This window comes from Lepus europaeus, chromosome 1 (genome assembly GCF_033115175.1).
Source record: "Lepus europaeus isolate LE1 chromosome 1, mLepTim1.pri, whole genome shotgun sequence".
In the NCBI taxonomy this organism is placed as follows: domain Eukaryota; kingdom Metazoa; phylum Chordata; class Mammalia; order Lagomorpha; family Leporidae; genus Lepus; species Lepus europaeus.
In genome coordinates this window covers 156,449,655-156,464,101 of record NC_084827.1, presented here as the reverse complement: position 1 = coordinate 156,464,101, position 14,447 = coordinate 156,449,655, and positions in this window count along the sequence as shown.

The following is a 14,447-nucleotide window of genomic DNA, read 5'->3' as shown; positions in this document are numbered from 1 at the left end:
TAGATATGTAGTTTAATTTTGGTTTTTTAAATATGCTGAGACTTGTTTTATTATCAAGCATATGGTTTATCCCATATGGTCTATGCACTGATGAAAAGAATGTGTATTCTTCAAATGTGAGGTGAAATATTCTGTAGATATCAGTTAAGTCCATTTGATCTATAGTGTCAATTAACTCTGTTTCCTTGCTAATTTTCGATCTGATTGATCTGTCCATTGCTGAAAGTGGGGTGTCGAAGTCCCCCATTACAATTGTATTGGAAGCCATATCTCCTTTTAGATCCATTAAGATTCATTTTAAGTAGCCAGGCACGCTGGCATTGGATGCATATACATTTAATATAGTCACATCTTCCTGCTGAATTGATCCATTAATCATTACAGAGTGATGTTCTTTGTCTCTTTTAACAGGTTTTGTGTTAAATGTCTGACATTAACATGGATACACCTGCTCATTTTTGCTTTTTGTTAGCATGGAATATATTTTTTTCCATCCTTTCCCTTTCAATCTGTGAGTAGCTTTGTTGGTGACATGTGTTTCTTGCAGGCAGCAAATAGATGAGTGTAGAAACTTTTTTTTTTTTTTTTTTGACAGACAGAGTGGATAGTGAGAGACAGAGAGGAAGGTCTTCCTTTTTGCCATTGGTTCACCCTCCAATGGAAGCTGCGGCCGGCGCATCGCGCTGATCCAAAGCCAGGAGCCAGGTGCCTCCTCCTGGTCTCCCATGCGGGTGCAGGGCCCAAGGACTTGGGCCATCCTCCACTGCCCTCCCGGGCCTTGGCAGAGAGCTGGCCTGGAAGAGACTTTTATTTAGATAATTTAGACTCTTTACATTCAAGGTTACTGTTGACGAATATGAACTTGGCCCTTCCATTTTTCCATAAATATTTCTATTGTTTGCCTTGGATTTCCTTTGTACTTTGCTAAGAGATGTTTTGTCTTCACATTCTTTCATAATGATTATCATACTGTGTTTCTGTGTGTATCACATCCCTAAGCATCATTTGTAAGGTTGGGCGCCTGATGACTAATTCTTTTAATTTCTGTTTGCTATGGGAGGTCTTTTTTTCACCTTCATTCATAAATGAGAGCTTTGCAGTGTACTGTATTCTTGGTTGACTTTTTTTTTTTCAATTGTACTGTATCTCTCCACTCTCCTAGCCTGTAAAGTTTCTGAAGAGAAATCATCTGTGAATCTAGTTGGAGATCCTCTCATTTATTTTAGTTTCTTTTCTTTAGGTTTTGCTGTTGAAAATTTGACTATGATATGTGATGGTGAAAATGTTTTCTGTTCATTTCTGTTAGGAATTCCTTGTGCTTCCTGTATTTGCATGTCCCTTTATATCTCCAAATCAGGAAAGTTTTCTGTTATTATTTCACTAAATAGTTCTTCTAGTCCATTCTGTCTTCCTTCAGCTTCAGGAACCCCTAAGGCCCATATGTTTGGTTGTTAGGGAGTATACCATAAATCTCAAAAAGTGCTTTAATTTTTTGAATTTCTTATATTTTGTCTGACATACTTCCAAAGATTTGTCATCTAGCTCAGATATTCTTTGATCAGCCTCACCAAGTCTGTTGTCAAGGTTTTCTACTGTGCTTTTTATTTGACATATTAAATGCTTCATTTCTAATATTTCGGTTTGGTTTCTTTTCAAAAATTCTGTATTTTTTCATCTATGTCATGTATGGATTCTCTTCAAAATCTCTATGTCATTTTTCATCCATGTTATGTATGGATTTCTTTAACTCATGAATTTGTTTTTCATTGCTTCTTAGTAATTCTATAATCATGGTTTTGAATTCTTTTTCATGCATTTAATCAATCTTCATCTTTACATTCTAACATTGAAGTGTCGTTGTGTTCCTTTTGGGGAGTCATGTTGTCTTCTTTGTTCTTGTTTATCATAATTCTGTATTTATCTTTAGGCATTTGTAAAAATATTTGTTGGTTTTCTCCTCTGATATGTTTAACTTTGAACTATGCCTCTGTGGCTTAGTGAAGTGTCTGCTTTTTCAGAGAATACCCAGAGGTTTGTGCTGGTTAAGGCCAGGGAACTCTATTCATTTCTCAAGAGTGGGACTAGAATCCATGATGACATCCAAGTTGAGCATAGCAAATATCCTGTACTGTGGACAGAGGAGAGGGTATGATCATGCCTGTTGGGGTAATCACAGTCTCACCTCCTGTCTTCTTAGGTGATCTTATTATCTACTGTTAGCAGAGAAAATTTATCATGTGCTCAGTTGTAAGGATTTAGAATGAAAAGTCAGTGCAATGAGACCATTATTCTTGGATTCAGAATATCTTAACTTTAGTTCTATTCCTACCTATGTATGTCTTGGCATTTTGAAGAAAACCTTAATGTTAATCAACTGTAGTATTACCCTTGTATAACAAAGGGATTACCCTACCAACTCTGAAGAAATATGAATTCTCTGAATTTTAAGGGGCCATTCACTTGGCATTTTGGTCCAGAATTTGAAATTTTAGGGAATACAGCCAAAACCTAAAATGAAAACCAATTAAACAGCCTGTAGACTTTAGTAAATGTGATAATAAAGTTAATGTATTTGTCCTTTATCCTTTATCTTTCTTTGAAGAACTCTTACCCATAGTTCAGCAACATTACTTTTAGTTGAGAAACTGTATGATTTCATTTATATTTTTCACAAAATTTCTCTAGACTTTTTACTCATCTGTGTTACATAAGTATCTGTAAATATTTTTAATTCATAGATTCCATGTCACTACTTGAAATGATATTAGAGGGCTTTGCCATATTCCAGTAATACCTTTTAGCTGTCTCTGTATATAAATCATAAAATCTTCTAAAAGTTTCCCTTTACCACAGACATAAAAGAATTTTCTGTTAAGTGTCTACTCATTTCTAAGATTATGATTCAGCACAGACCTCATGTATAGAACCTAGAACTTCTATTTAGATTCCAGGTCTCCCCAACAGTATTTTTTTTTACTTCATTCAGTAGGTGAATTTTAAATAATGTTTTATAAAATGTAACCTCTATGTCTGGCTCAGAGTTAATCACTAAGGAAATAGGAATCAGAAAATTTCAGAGTTACAATGTTTTAGGTAAAACTCATATTAATTATAACCTGGTAAGTTGTTTGCAGGACAAGGTGCTATGTAGGAAAATTATCAGGCCTTGCATTTGTGGGTGTGTGCATGTATGCTCCCCAGGGATGCTTTTAGTAGTGGTTCTTAAATACTTGAGTAACGAGTAAAAGTTATGTAAAAACTGAGAAATATAGATGCTCATGGAACCTGCAGTTGTGAAAACAGTAGCTTTATTGTAGCCTGGAATGACACAGTGAAAATGACGGTGGAATAAGGAAGTGAATGAATGAAGAGATATATATGATGTAATGTTTACAGTGCAGAGTAATTAGATTGGGGATAAGATGAGAGTCAAGGATGAACATTACCTTGCTGGATTGGGAAACAGAGTAGATGAAAAAGTCATTCATTAGTACATGAGGAGAAAACAGACAAACCCAGGTGCAAAGGCAGAAGATAGGTAATGACTTTGGTTTGGGCATGAGACAGACATGCTGAGTGGAAATGTCCTATAGACTGGAAGATAGTTTGAATTCAGCAGCATGATTTAGGTTGGAGATATAAAATGAGGGAGTTATTAACAAATAAAAAATAAGGGAACCATTATTGTGGTACAGTAGATTAAACCACCCACTGGTATCCCATATGGCTACCTCTTCAAGTCCCAGCTGTTTCTCTTCTAATCCAGATCCCTGATAATGCACCTGGGAAAGCAGAGAAAGATGACTTAAATGTTTCAGCCCCTGCATCCATGTTTGAGACCCAAATGAAGCTCCTGACCTCAGCCTGGCCCACCCCTGGCAATTGTGGCCATTTAGGGAGTGAACCAGAGAATGGAAGATTCATTCTCTCTCTCTCTCTCTCTCTCTCTCTCTCTCTCTCTCTCTCTAATTCTGCCTTTCCCAAATAAATAAATCTCAGGAAAAAAAGTAGGTGGTAGGTGTTTGGCTTAGTAATTAGAGTACCTCTTGGGATGCCTGGAACCCGTGCTAGAGAGCCTGGGTACAATCATGGTTCTATTCCTATAGCTATCTTCCTGGTAAAGTGTTCCCTTGGGAGGCAACAGGTGATGGCTTACTTTGCTCCCTGGAACTCATGTGTGATGCATGGATTGTGTTCCCAATTCCCAGCTGTAGTGTGGCACAGCCTTAACTTTTGTGGACATTTGAGGGGGTGAACCAATAGGTGGGGAAGCTCGCTCCCTGTTTCTCTCTAAATGAATAAGTAAGTAAGTAAGTGAATAAACTAAAATTTAAAACAAGAAAATAAGTAAAAGCAAGAGATCATTCAGAGAATATTTCTAGGATAAAGAGAAAAGAGGACTTAGAGCAGAATATTGAGGTGAAGGTGCCAGAGAGAAAGCTTTTCTGAGTATTCATTATCTGACACCCAATTCTTTGATTTATAGAAAACCAGTCATTACGAAGATTTGAAAATATTACAGTTCAATAATAATTGTCTGTTTTTACATCCAACCCACTCAACCCTGTTGTTTGTCTTCATCCACTTGATTTATTTTTGGAGCAACTAGTATAAAGGCTGTTATAAACAAGATGATGTAAATAAAATGTCAAAGATCTACAAAACAAAAATACATTCTATAGGAAGTAGAGCATTTCTTAAAGTCAGTGGAAGTTATATTAAAAAGTCAAAGAATCACAGACAAAACCTCTGACAAATAGTGTTTTGTTGTTAGTCTCACTCCTGTGATGTACTCTCCATTTCTGCTAATTTTATTTAAGGTATTTTCAAAGGCTTCTTTTATTATTTTTCAGTTTACATAATATTAGATCTTATCAGAGATTTCACTTTCCCTACAGAATGATGTCCAAATCTTTTTTGTATGAATTCTGCTGCTCTTTTTCTTTTTTGTTTCTTCTCTCTCATCACTTTCTGCCCATTTGTGCACATCCTGAGGCTATAATAGGTTCTTTGCTGAGATTAGGTCCTAGTACTCAATAATATCTACTATGTCCTTTTAGCCAGAGACTAAATGACCTCCTCAGCAAATTGTCTTTTCCATACTAACTTTCCCACCTAGTCTGTCTCTATACTTGCAATCTACTGATGAAAAACAATTCAAGCCAGTAGACTAGAGACATGGAAATAGACCATTTGACTAAATTGGATGAAAGGGTCTCTTTTCTCCACTCTAGAGTACTGGATGGAAAGTAGTAAACATTTTGATTAACCTATAAAACCCCATTAGTGCATTTTAGTTCCTTTAAAAGAAAATATTGTACGATAAGTTGGATAAAATTCATTTTTACAATAATGTCCTATTTAAAACTCATTTTACTTTCAATATGGACCGTATTGGTCTCATTTAGAATCATGTTAAATAATTCCTTATCCATTACGAAAAAGCATATCCATTATAAAGTGGTAAATACATTGAGGTGCTGTAATGATACACTTTTTTCTTGTCTTTGTGATGCTGCATTTAAACTTCGTGAAATTTGCCACCTGTTATGCATTTTCTGTCTGGTAATGTATAATATACATATACTTTGTGTGTGGTATTCCTAAAATATCTTAGTAATGAACTTTGCCTGAAAAAAACTTTTTACATAAAATTTTATGTATTCATTTGTACCAAATGATTATAAAACTAACAAGTAACTTGTTGACTGTATATTATATTCCAGATATTTTAAACATACTATCTCAAAAGAAACCTCACAGCTCTCATAACGTAAAATTACCAGTGTTACATTTTTCACAGTTGTAAAGATTGAATTTGTTGAAACTCACACCAATTTAATTATTCTACTTGGGCTGCCATAACAAAATACCTCATAATGGGTAGTTGAAACAATAGTTATTGTCTCATAATTTTAGAAGCTAGAAGTCTAAGATAGAGTCCAGGATTAAACATGGTTGGTTTCTGTTAACAGCTGTCTTTCTGGCTTGAGGGTGAAACCTTTTCACTATATCCCCATAAGAGGGGGTGAGTGGGAGGGAGATGACTGATGTCTCTTTTGTGAGGACACTAATCCTATTTGTTCAGGGCCCCACCCATGATCTAATTTAATTTTAATTCCTTCTTTATCTCCAAATACAATCACATTGGGGGTTAGAATTTTACCATATGAATTGTTCACTACTAATTAGTGAGAAATGTAGGGGGCTTGTATTTTAATAAAAACATTTAAAATAAAAAGAGAGAAAGAATTTTAACCTGAGTGACTTCAATATTAATATAATGCTGTCTAAACTTAAGTCTCTGTTGAATCAGAGGGGCAAAATGACTCTACTGTAGAGTATGGGGAAAGTTTTGTAACCTCAGTGTTTTCACTAAGGTAGCAGAACAAAGAAGAGCAGTGTAGAAATTGGAGAAAATGTATTCAGATAATCCATTATAATAATGACCTTGTAACTTACTTTCTTTTGATAGTATATATATGTATACACATACACTGAGATGAAAAGAGAAATAGGCATTTTAAATGGTTTTGATTAATGTCTTACTATGCAGTTCTGTATTGATATTTAATAAGAAGACTGTTTCATATGCAGACAATTCAGTTATAGAAAGAATGTAAGTTGGACATTTCAAGTGTCTGTGACACCAGTTTATTTCCATAGAAAAGATTGAGTGTTCACATAAAGAAGTTTTGGGGTCAGAAAGTCTTCAATACAGGACAGATGCAATGAAAGCTGAGAAAATGGAAAGATCTATAACTTTTCTTATATGTTTTGATATTTAAGTGGAGTTAACTTTAGCCCAAATACATTGGATATAGAGCAAGGGAATATTTTGTTATATTTAAAATTCTCTTCAAACTGTATTATCTCCTTAAAGTATGAAGAATGGAAGAGAAAACAGTAAGCTATATAATTATTATTTAAAGAATTTTTCTTTTTTTTTGTTTTTTGTGGGAGGTAAAATAGCAAGGTTTATTAAGAAGGAACATCTGTAAGGACGGATGGGCACCTCTCCAGACAGGACCTGAGAGACTCAGACTGGGGGAGAGGGGGGGGCTGCATGGGTGAGTGGAGAGTACACCTGGCCAGGCCAGGCCAGGCGGGCGACTCAGCAAAGATGCAGAGAGCTGAGCGCGCAGTCCAGTTGAGGCTGGGGGTTTTAAGGAGATGGGTCTTGCTTCCCCACCTCTGCTCCTCTTGGAACAAAGGGCTTTTTGGATGTAAATAGAAAAACTTCTCTTGAAGGTCTGAAACAAAGGACTTTATGGATGCAAATGTTATCAGACCTGAGGAAGGGAGCAGGGTGTTTGAGATGCAGATACTGGGCTGCACCTGGGAGATTGTGGAAGATTTATCAGGCAGGAAGCAGGAGGGGTGAGGGCCTCCACCTGGCAGGTTATCAGGTAAAAGGGGGCAGGGCAGGCAGGATGTGAAATCTGGGCTTCCCCTGAAACATTGTTAGGATGACTTTGAGATGCAGATGCATATAGATGTCTTCTCTTTAGGCCTGTCACACACACATAAGCTCATAACTGACTTCCTACCTAACATTCACCCCTCAAGAGGAATACCCAAAATTCTTTTTGGGATTATGGATGGAGTTCCATCTTCTGTAACTTCTTCAAAGCTGGCATGTGGGCGTCGAGGGAGATTTGGGTATTTCCTCTTGCTATCTGTCTTATGGTATGTGACAGTAGCCTTAGAAAGACTGTGCTGCTCGGTCCAGGGGGCTGCTCAGGTCGTCCAGTGGGATGGGCTGGAAGCCTTGTCTGACGACAATTTGGAGTTCAACAGCTCTTAGTCTGCTAGAGACAAAACGAACAAGGGCATTAAAAACACACGGTCCAAAGAGAAGCAGCAAGATTACAGAAGTTATTGGGCCAAGGAGAGGAAATAGCCAAGATTTCCATGACCAGATGTTAGGCCAGAAATCCCAGCCCTGCTTGGCCTGGTCCTGGAGCTGTTTGGAATTGTCCAGGAAAAGTACAAATTTGGGTTTGTACCTGTCCAGTCTGGCCCAGAAACAACATTCTTCCTGGAGCATGGCACAGATACCCCCTGGAGCAGCAGTTAGCATGTTTAATACTTCTTTTTCTTATAACCTTTTGTGACTTCCACACACCCTCTTCAACTTACTTTAAACATTTCACCATTTCCATTCCAGTCTAGAGTAAACTAGCCATCAGGATAAAGTCATTCTTACAAACCATGTCCTTTCCTTATATAAAAAGCTCTTTCCTTTTTAACTCTTCTTACCAACAACACTCTTTCCTTCTGAACCTTTCTTACCAAGCACACATTTCTATACTTGATGTTTTCCATAGAGCCTGGTTGGCTCTTCTTACCTTACCAGAAGACTAAGGTCTCCATGCAGAGTGAAGATGCCTTACAAATCCCTTGTGTGATCTAGAGCTCTGGTTAAGGCAATTAGTTCTGCTAGCTGAGCAAAAGTTCCTGGGGGCAGAGCACGTTTCAATAACGTGCCATGCTGTAACTGTTGCATACCCTGAGAAGCAGGTCCTGTCTGACAAAACTGTTTCTGTCTGTGAACCAAACCTCATCTGCATTAGTCAGGGGGCTTTTAGGTCCCTTCTGCTGGCATAGATCAAGACTATGAAGTGGAGAGATTATATATATACACACACACACACACACACACACACGTATCTTTGATGAACAGGTATGTATTTAAGGCCAGAAGTTTTATAGCATTGCTCAAAGTGATGCAGTTGTTACTGGCATATTTTGGCAGTTTCTATTTTAAGATGTCTATCTCTTTCTCTGATAAATTCAGCAAGCAGTAAAGCTTTTCTTTATAATGGTTTAAATTCCCCCTGCTTCTAACCATACACTAACATCAAAATCTTCGTATTAAATCCATCATTCTTATGTTGCCTTTCAAGACTAGTGAAGTTACTTCCTTATCATAATTTTTCTACTGGTTATAAATGTTCAGTTGTGTCCTACCCAATATAAGCTCCTGGCTCAGCCAATTTTATATATTTTAAAATTTGCCTCTCCTTTATCAAGTTCTCTTTCCTTCTATATCTTCTTCCAAGATAAGCATATTATATAGTATGTTAAAGTAATATGTATTAAGGAGAAAAAATAATGAGAAAAGAAGCAAACTGATTACAGTTCTAGATAAGGTGGCATGTGAACGGCTCCCCTTGAATGGTGGTTTTTGAGTAAAAACCTAAAGCAAAATAAGGAATTAGCCTTTGCAGAGAATTACAATCCAGGCAGAGTGAATATCCAGTAAAGGCCCTGAAGCAAAAACATCCCTTGCATATAAAAAGGAATTATCATTAATCAGTTCTTTTTTTCTGTTTTTGATCTTTATAGACATTCCTTACAATAAGAGATATAAATCCTAATCTAAACAAATCATATGTCAATGATTTGTTTAGATAAATTGTTTAGATAAATTGTCAAGTGCCAATATGTCAATGTTTTGTGTAAAAGCTGCTTTTTATGTATTATACATACAATGCTGTATACAGTAACATTTATCAACCTCTACAAGTGAATTTTAAAGGAGAGTTAAGAATTTTGTGGTTGGTTGGTCTGGCAGTTAAGATGCTTCTCGGGATGGCCAGAACTGATATCAAAGTGCCTATGTGCTAATCCTGGCTCTGTTTCTGGCTCCAGCTCCATACTAATGTGTACCCTGATAGGAAGCAGGTGATGGCTCAAGTGATTGGATCCCTGCCACTCATGTAGAAAATGTGGATTGAGTTCTGCCATCTGGTTTTGGCCTTGCCCAAGAGCAGCCGTTGTGGAGATTTAAGGAGTCTTCCAGCAGATGGAAGATTTGTCTTGCTTTCTGTCTCTGTCTTTATAGAAATTAAATAAACATATTTTTAAATATAATTTTTAAACATATATAATTTCAAACAGGTTTTTTTTTCAAACTTCTCAGAAAACAACAATGCAGATTACAAACCATAGAGTTGGTGATCAGTTATGGATTCATGAAACTCTGCATAAAAGAGATATTTAAAGACAGAAGAGACTTCCAACTCATAGTGAATTAGACCAAATGGAGGATGTCATTACATTTAAGCCATTCCTGGTTATTTACTTCTAAAAATTCAATGTATAATAATAATAATAAGCTTTTACATAAAGCACTTGCTACTAAAACATATTATTACTTAATCCCAAGCAATAATTAAAATATTTTATATATTTTAAACATATTAATGTTTTTAAATGTAATTAATTACATTTACATGTAAAAATTACATCTTTAAATGTAGTGTAATTAAATGTTTAAATATTTTATAAAGACAACTAAGTAATTTGCTTAACCACATAGAACTAGAAGGGCATTCATAGGAACTGAACATTAATCACCTGACTCCAATAATATCACTTTCTTAGGCATTACCTGTTTCCAGGAAGTCAGACCCTGTGGCAGCTGTGGGGGTTACAGAGGTGTGCAAGAGAGTTGTTAAGTATCTGGCCAGGCTTTGCTGGTGGTTGGTTACTGTGAAATAGCTCCTTGTAATGAAGGCTATATGAAATCCATGTGAACATGCAAATCTTTGTTAGCTTAGTGTGGGAACAAGCAAAATTAGGAGAAAGCAGAACCACTGATCATAAAAATAAGAATAAGTGGTCTTGGGTATAATAAGTGCTCACAAGAGGAAATTCTCCCCAGTATTAGAAATTGAAGAAACCAGAATAGTCTTTGCTCTTGGGCTTTATGATTACTACTCAGCAATCTCTCCAACAAAGGCACCTGACATCAAATTAAACTGTAAGATAACCAAATCAGTTTGAAAAAAAAACTTGCACATCAAAAAAAACTTGTACTTTAAAAGATTATTTTTGGTGCTTTGAAACTAGTTTTTAATTTCACCTTTAACTTGTATTCATATTACTATTTAAATGCTTCCTTCTCTCAGACCCTATTACATGTAGAAAACAATGCAGTTGTTATTGTTGACTTGCAACAATGCTTGTGAAAAGATTACACAATACAGATGAACATGGCAGAATCCTTTCCACCATAGTCATTCTCCTGTCGACTCCCCACTTTTTCTTCCTTTTTTTTTATTTTATTTTATTTTTATTTTATTTTATTTTTTATTTTTGACAGTCAGAGTGGACAGTGAGAGAGAGAGAGAGACAGAGAGAAAGGTCTTCCTTTGCCGTTGGTTCACCCTCTAATGGCCGCCGCGGTAGGCGCGCTGCGGCCGGCGCACCGCGCTGTTCTGATGGCAGGAGCCAGGTGCTTCTCCTGGTCTCCCATGGGGTGCAGGGCCCAAGTACCTGGGCCATCCTCCACTGCACTCCCTGGCCACAGCAGAGAGCTGGCCTGGAAGAGGGGCAACTGGGACAGGATCGGTGCCCTGACCAGGACTAGAACCCGGTGTGCCGGCGCCGCAAGGCGGAGGATTAGCCTGTTGAGCCACGGCGCCGGCCAACTCCCCACTTTTTCATATTGATATAGAAATATAAGCACACAATAAATGCTTACAAAACTAAAGAAATAAGTGTAAGGATATATGATTGTAAACTGTTGGTATTCCTAACAGATCCACAAGAGAGAAGACACATAAGGGATTGAGATTCTACTGAGTTTCAGTAAGGCATTGCTCTCTGGAAAACAAGCCAAGAAGGTAGGGAGGGAGACCAACTGGGAGATGCCATAAGTTGATCCATCACAGAGAATAAAATGAAAAATGAGTATGAGAAATAAAAATCTTCTATTTTTCTCATCATTTCTGAAAGCATTTACTGATTAAATCAAGAATAAAGAAGTTTAGTGCTCCCTAGTTACAACTTTTTATGTAACAGTCCAGCATTGCCATACCAAGAGCCACAGGTTCCACTTAACAAGTGAGGTCAGCCAGAGTTATGTTGGAATGAGGGCTAAAATAAACACTCCCAAACTCTGCTAAAATACTCTAATATATTCAGAGTGAATTTCACGTAGAGTAAGAGGGACACATCATGCTCTACTGATTTTTATGTGTTTTTAATGGTAATTTAGCATAGTTAGGTTTGCATGCTAGGATGTTCATAAGAAAAATGGGAGAGCTATCAACAAATATAGGGTGATTAAATATCAAAATGTTATAAAAGAAAGAAAACTTAGAACACTAAATTTTAAATGAACTTTCATAATATCTAATCATTTAATTCTCAAAAAATAGAAATTTGGTGTATATATATATATATATATACACATATATATAATATATACACACATGCACATATATATATATATATATATATGAATAGCTGGGTTTTGTTAGATTTCTTTTCAACTTATATTAAAAAAATTGCCATTCATTCAAGTTCATTCTGGAAAAGTTTTTCATAAATGCTATTTTCATATTCAGAGACAAGAACTACTCAACTGACTAATTGATTCCTCAAGTTCAGTTTATAAAATCTCTCTGCTACATACCATGTTTAAGACTTTCCAATTATAGTTATGTTGGATGCTAATTAATTAGTTGTGTGATATTAATTGCTTATCACTCCCCAATTTTCTTAAGTGAAAATATTTTCTTTTGCATTTTCCTACAGAGGAAATGTGATAATCATCTTTTGGAAGAGAATATTAATTACACATAATTAGTTTTGAATTTTATTTGCTTCTAGCACCAGCAAAATTTCCTATAGTTTTTGATCAAGGTTTGCAAAATTGCTAACCACTTGGTCTCATTAGCATTGTTATTATATTACATTTATTTAGAATAAACTTTTATGCAAGACAGAGTTCCAACCTCCATATAAATATTAACTGATTTAATTTACACAATAACTCTGTGATGTAGGTTCCATGAATACTAACATTAATTATAACAACTTTTTATTAGGTAGTTCTGAGATTTATTTATACTATAAATAAATAAAAGTAATAATAATTCTCATAGGTTTCCATTTTACATTTCTGGAAAATTTTACAAGATGGAACATGTTTTTGAAATTATATGGAATTTCAAATGTTAGGAAAAGTTATAACATAGTCTTTTTATTTGAATTTCAGTTCACTCACGTAACTTTTCCTATTTATCTACATATTCCTTTTCCCTTATGTCCCTTAGTGTGATTGGTTGACACCAAAAGTGCCTGGGTAGCTTATTCACCCCCCAAGGTATAATGAAATTCAATGGTTCTTACTATTTTATATTGTGTGGGAGATGAGGGCCTTAGTTAAACTGAGATGAGTACTGATATGTGAGATGAAATAAATATTCTATAATTACCAGCTCTATGACATTTAAAATTTTTTTTTTATTTTTATTTTTTTGACAGGCAGAGTGGACAGTGAGAGAGAGAGAGAGACAGAGAGAAAGGTCTTCCTTTGCCGTTGGTTCACCCTCCAATGGCCGCTGCGGTTGGCGCGCTGCGGCCGGCGCACCGCGCTGATTCGATGGCAGGAGCCAGGTGCTTCTCCTGGTCTCCCATGGGGTGCAGGGCCCAAGCACTCGGGCCATCCTCCACTGCACTCCCTGGCCATAGCAGAAAGCTGGCCTGGAAGAGGGGCAACCGGGACAGAATCCGGCACCCCAACTGGGACTAGAACCCGGTGTGCCAGCTCCGCAAGGTGGAGGATTAGCCTAGTGAGCCGCGGCACTGGCCTCTATGACATTTTATAGACTTCTCAACAAAAATAGCCCAGATAGCTTAGGGTTTTCTATAACTTTTTGTTTTGTCAAAACCTCATCAGTTCTATTCAGCTGTTACCTTAATTTGTCTGTGTCAAGTTTATAGGAATTACTATTTGTCTACGTTCCTATTAATCATTTTTATTTCACTGACTTTGTGCTAGGGACATAAAATCTGACTTGTATTCATTGAATTCTGACTTGCTTGTTGCTATTCTGGAGTCTCTCAGACCAGGGAACCAGAAAATATCCCAAGCTTTGTGTTTTCTTTAAATACTAGTTTGGGGGACAGTGAAGTATCCTGATTTCGTAGTCCAAAAGCTCTGAAGTCCTCAAAATACCTGACTTGAACAATTATGGAAAAGAGATTATATGCTTGTATTCAGAAAACACTTAATGAAATAATTGACATTCACTCCACTCATAGTTTAGCTATTATAAGTACTTGTGAGAGTTTGGCTATTGTGTGCCTTTTCGGAGTGAACCTTGTATCTTGGCTGGCTGTGTGTGTGTGTGTGTGTGCGTGTGACTTGTTCTGCCTTTGAAATAAATCTTTAACAATTTTAAGAAACAGCACCTGGATGGACTGGTCTTTTTTTTTTTTTTCAATCAGAGGATATCTTTGTTGTTTTAAATTATATTTTATTTATTTGGAGGAAGGGGAAGAAGGAAGGGAGAGAGAGAGAGAGATTCTCCCAATTGCTAGTTCACTCCTCAAATGCCTGTGACAGCAGAGTCTGGGACAGGGTCTCACTTGTGGGTGGTAGACAACTCAAGCCCTGACCTTCCATGTTGTTGGCAGATGAGAGC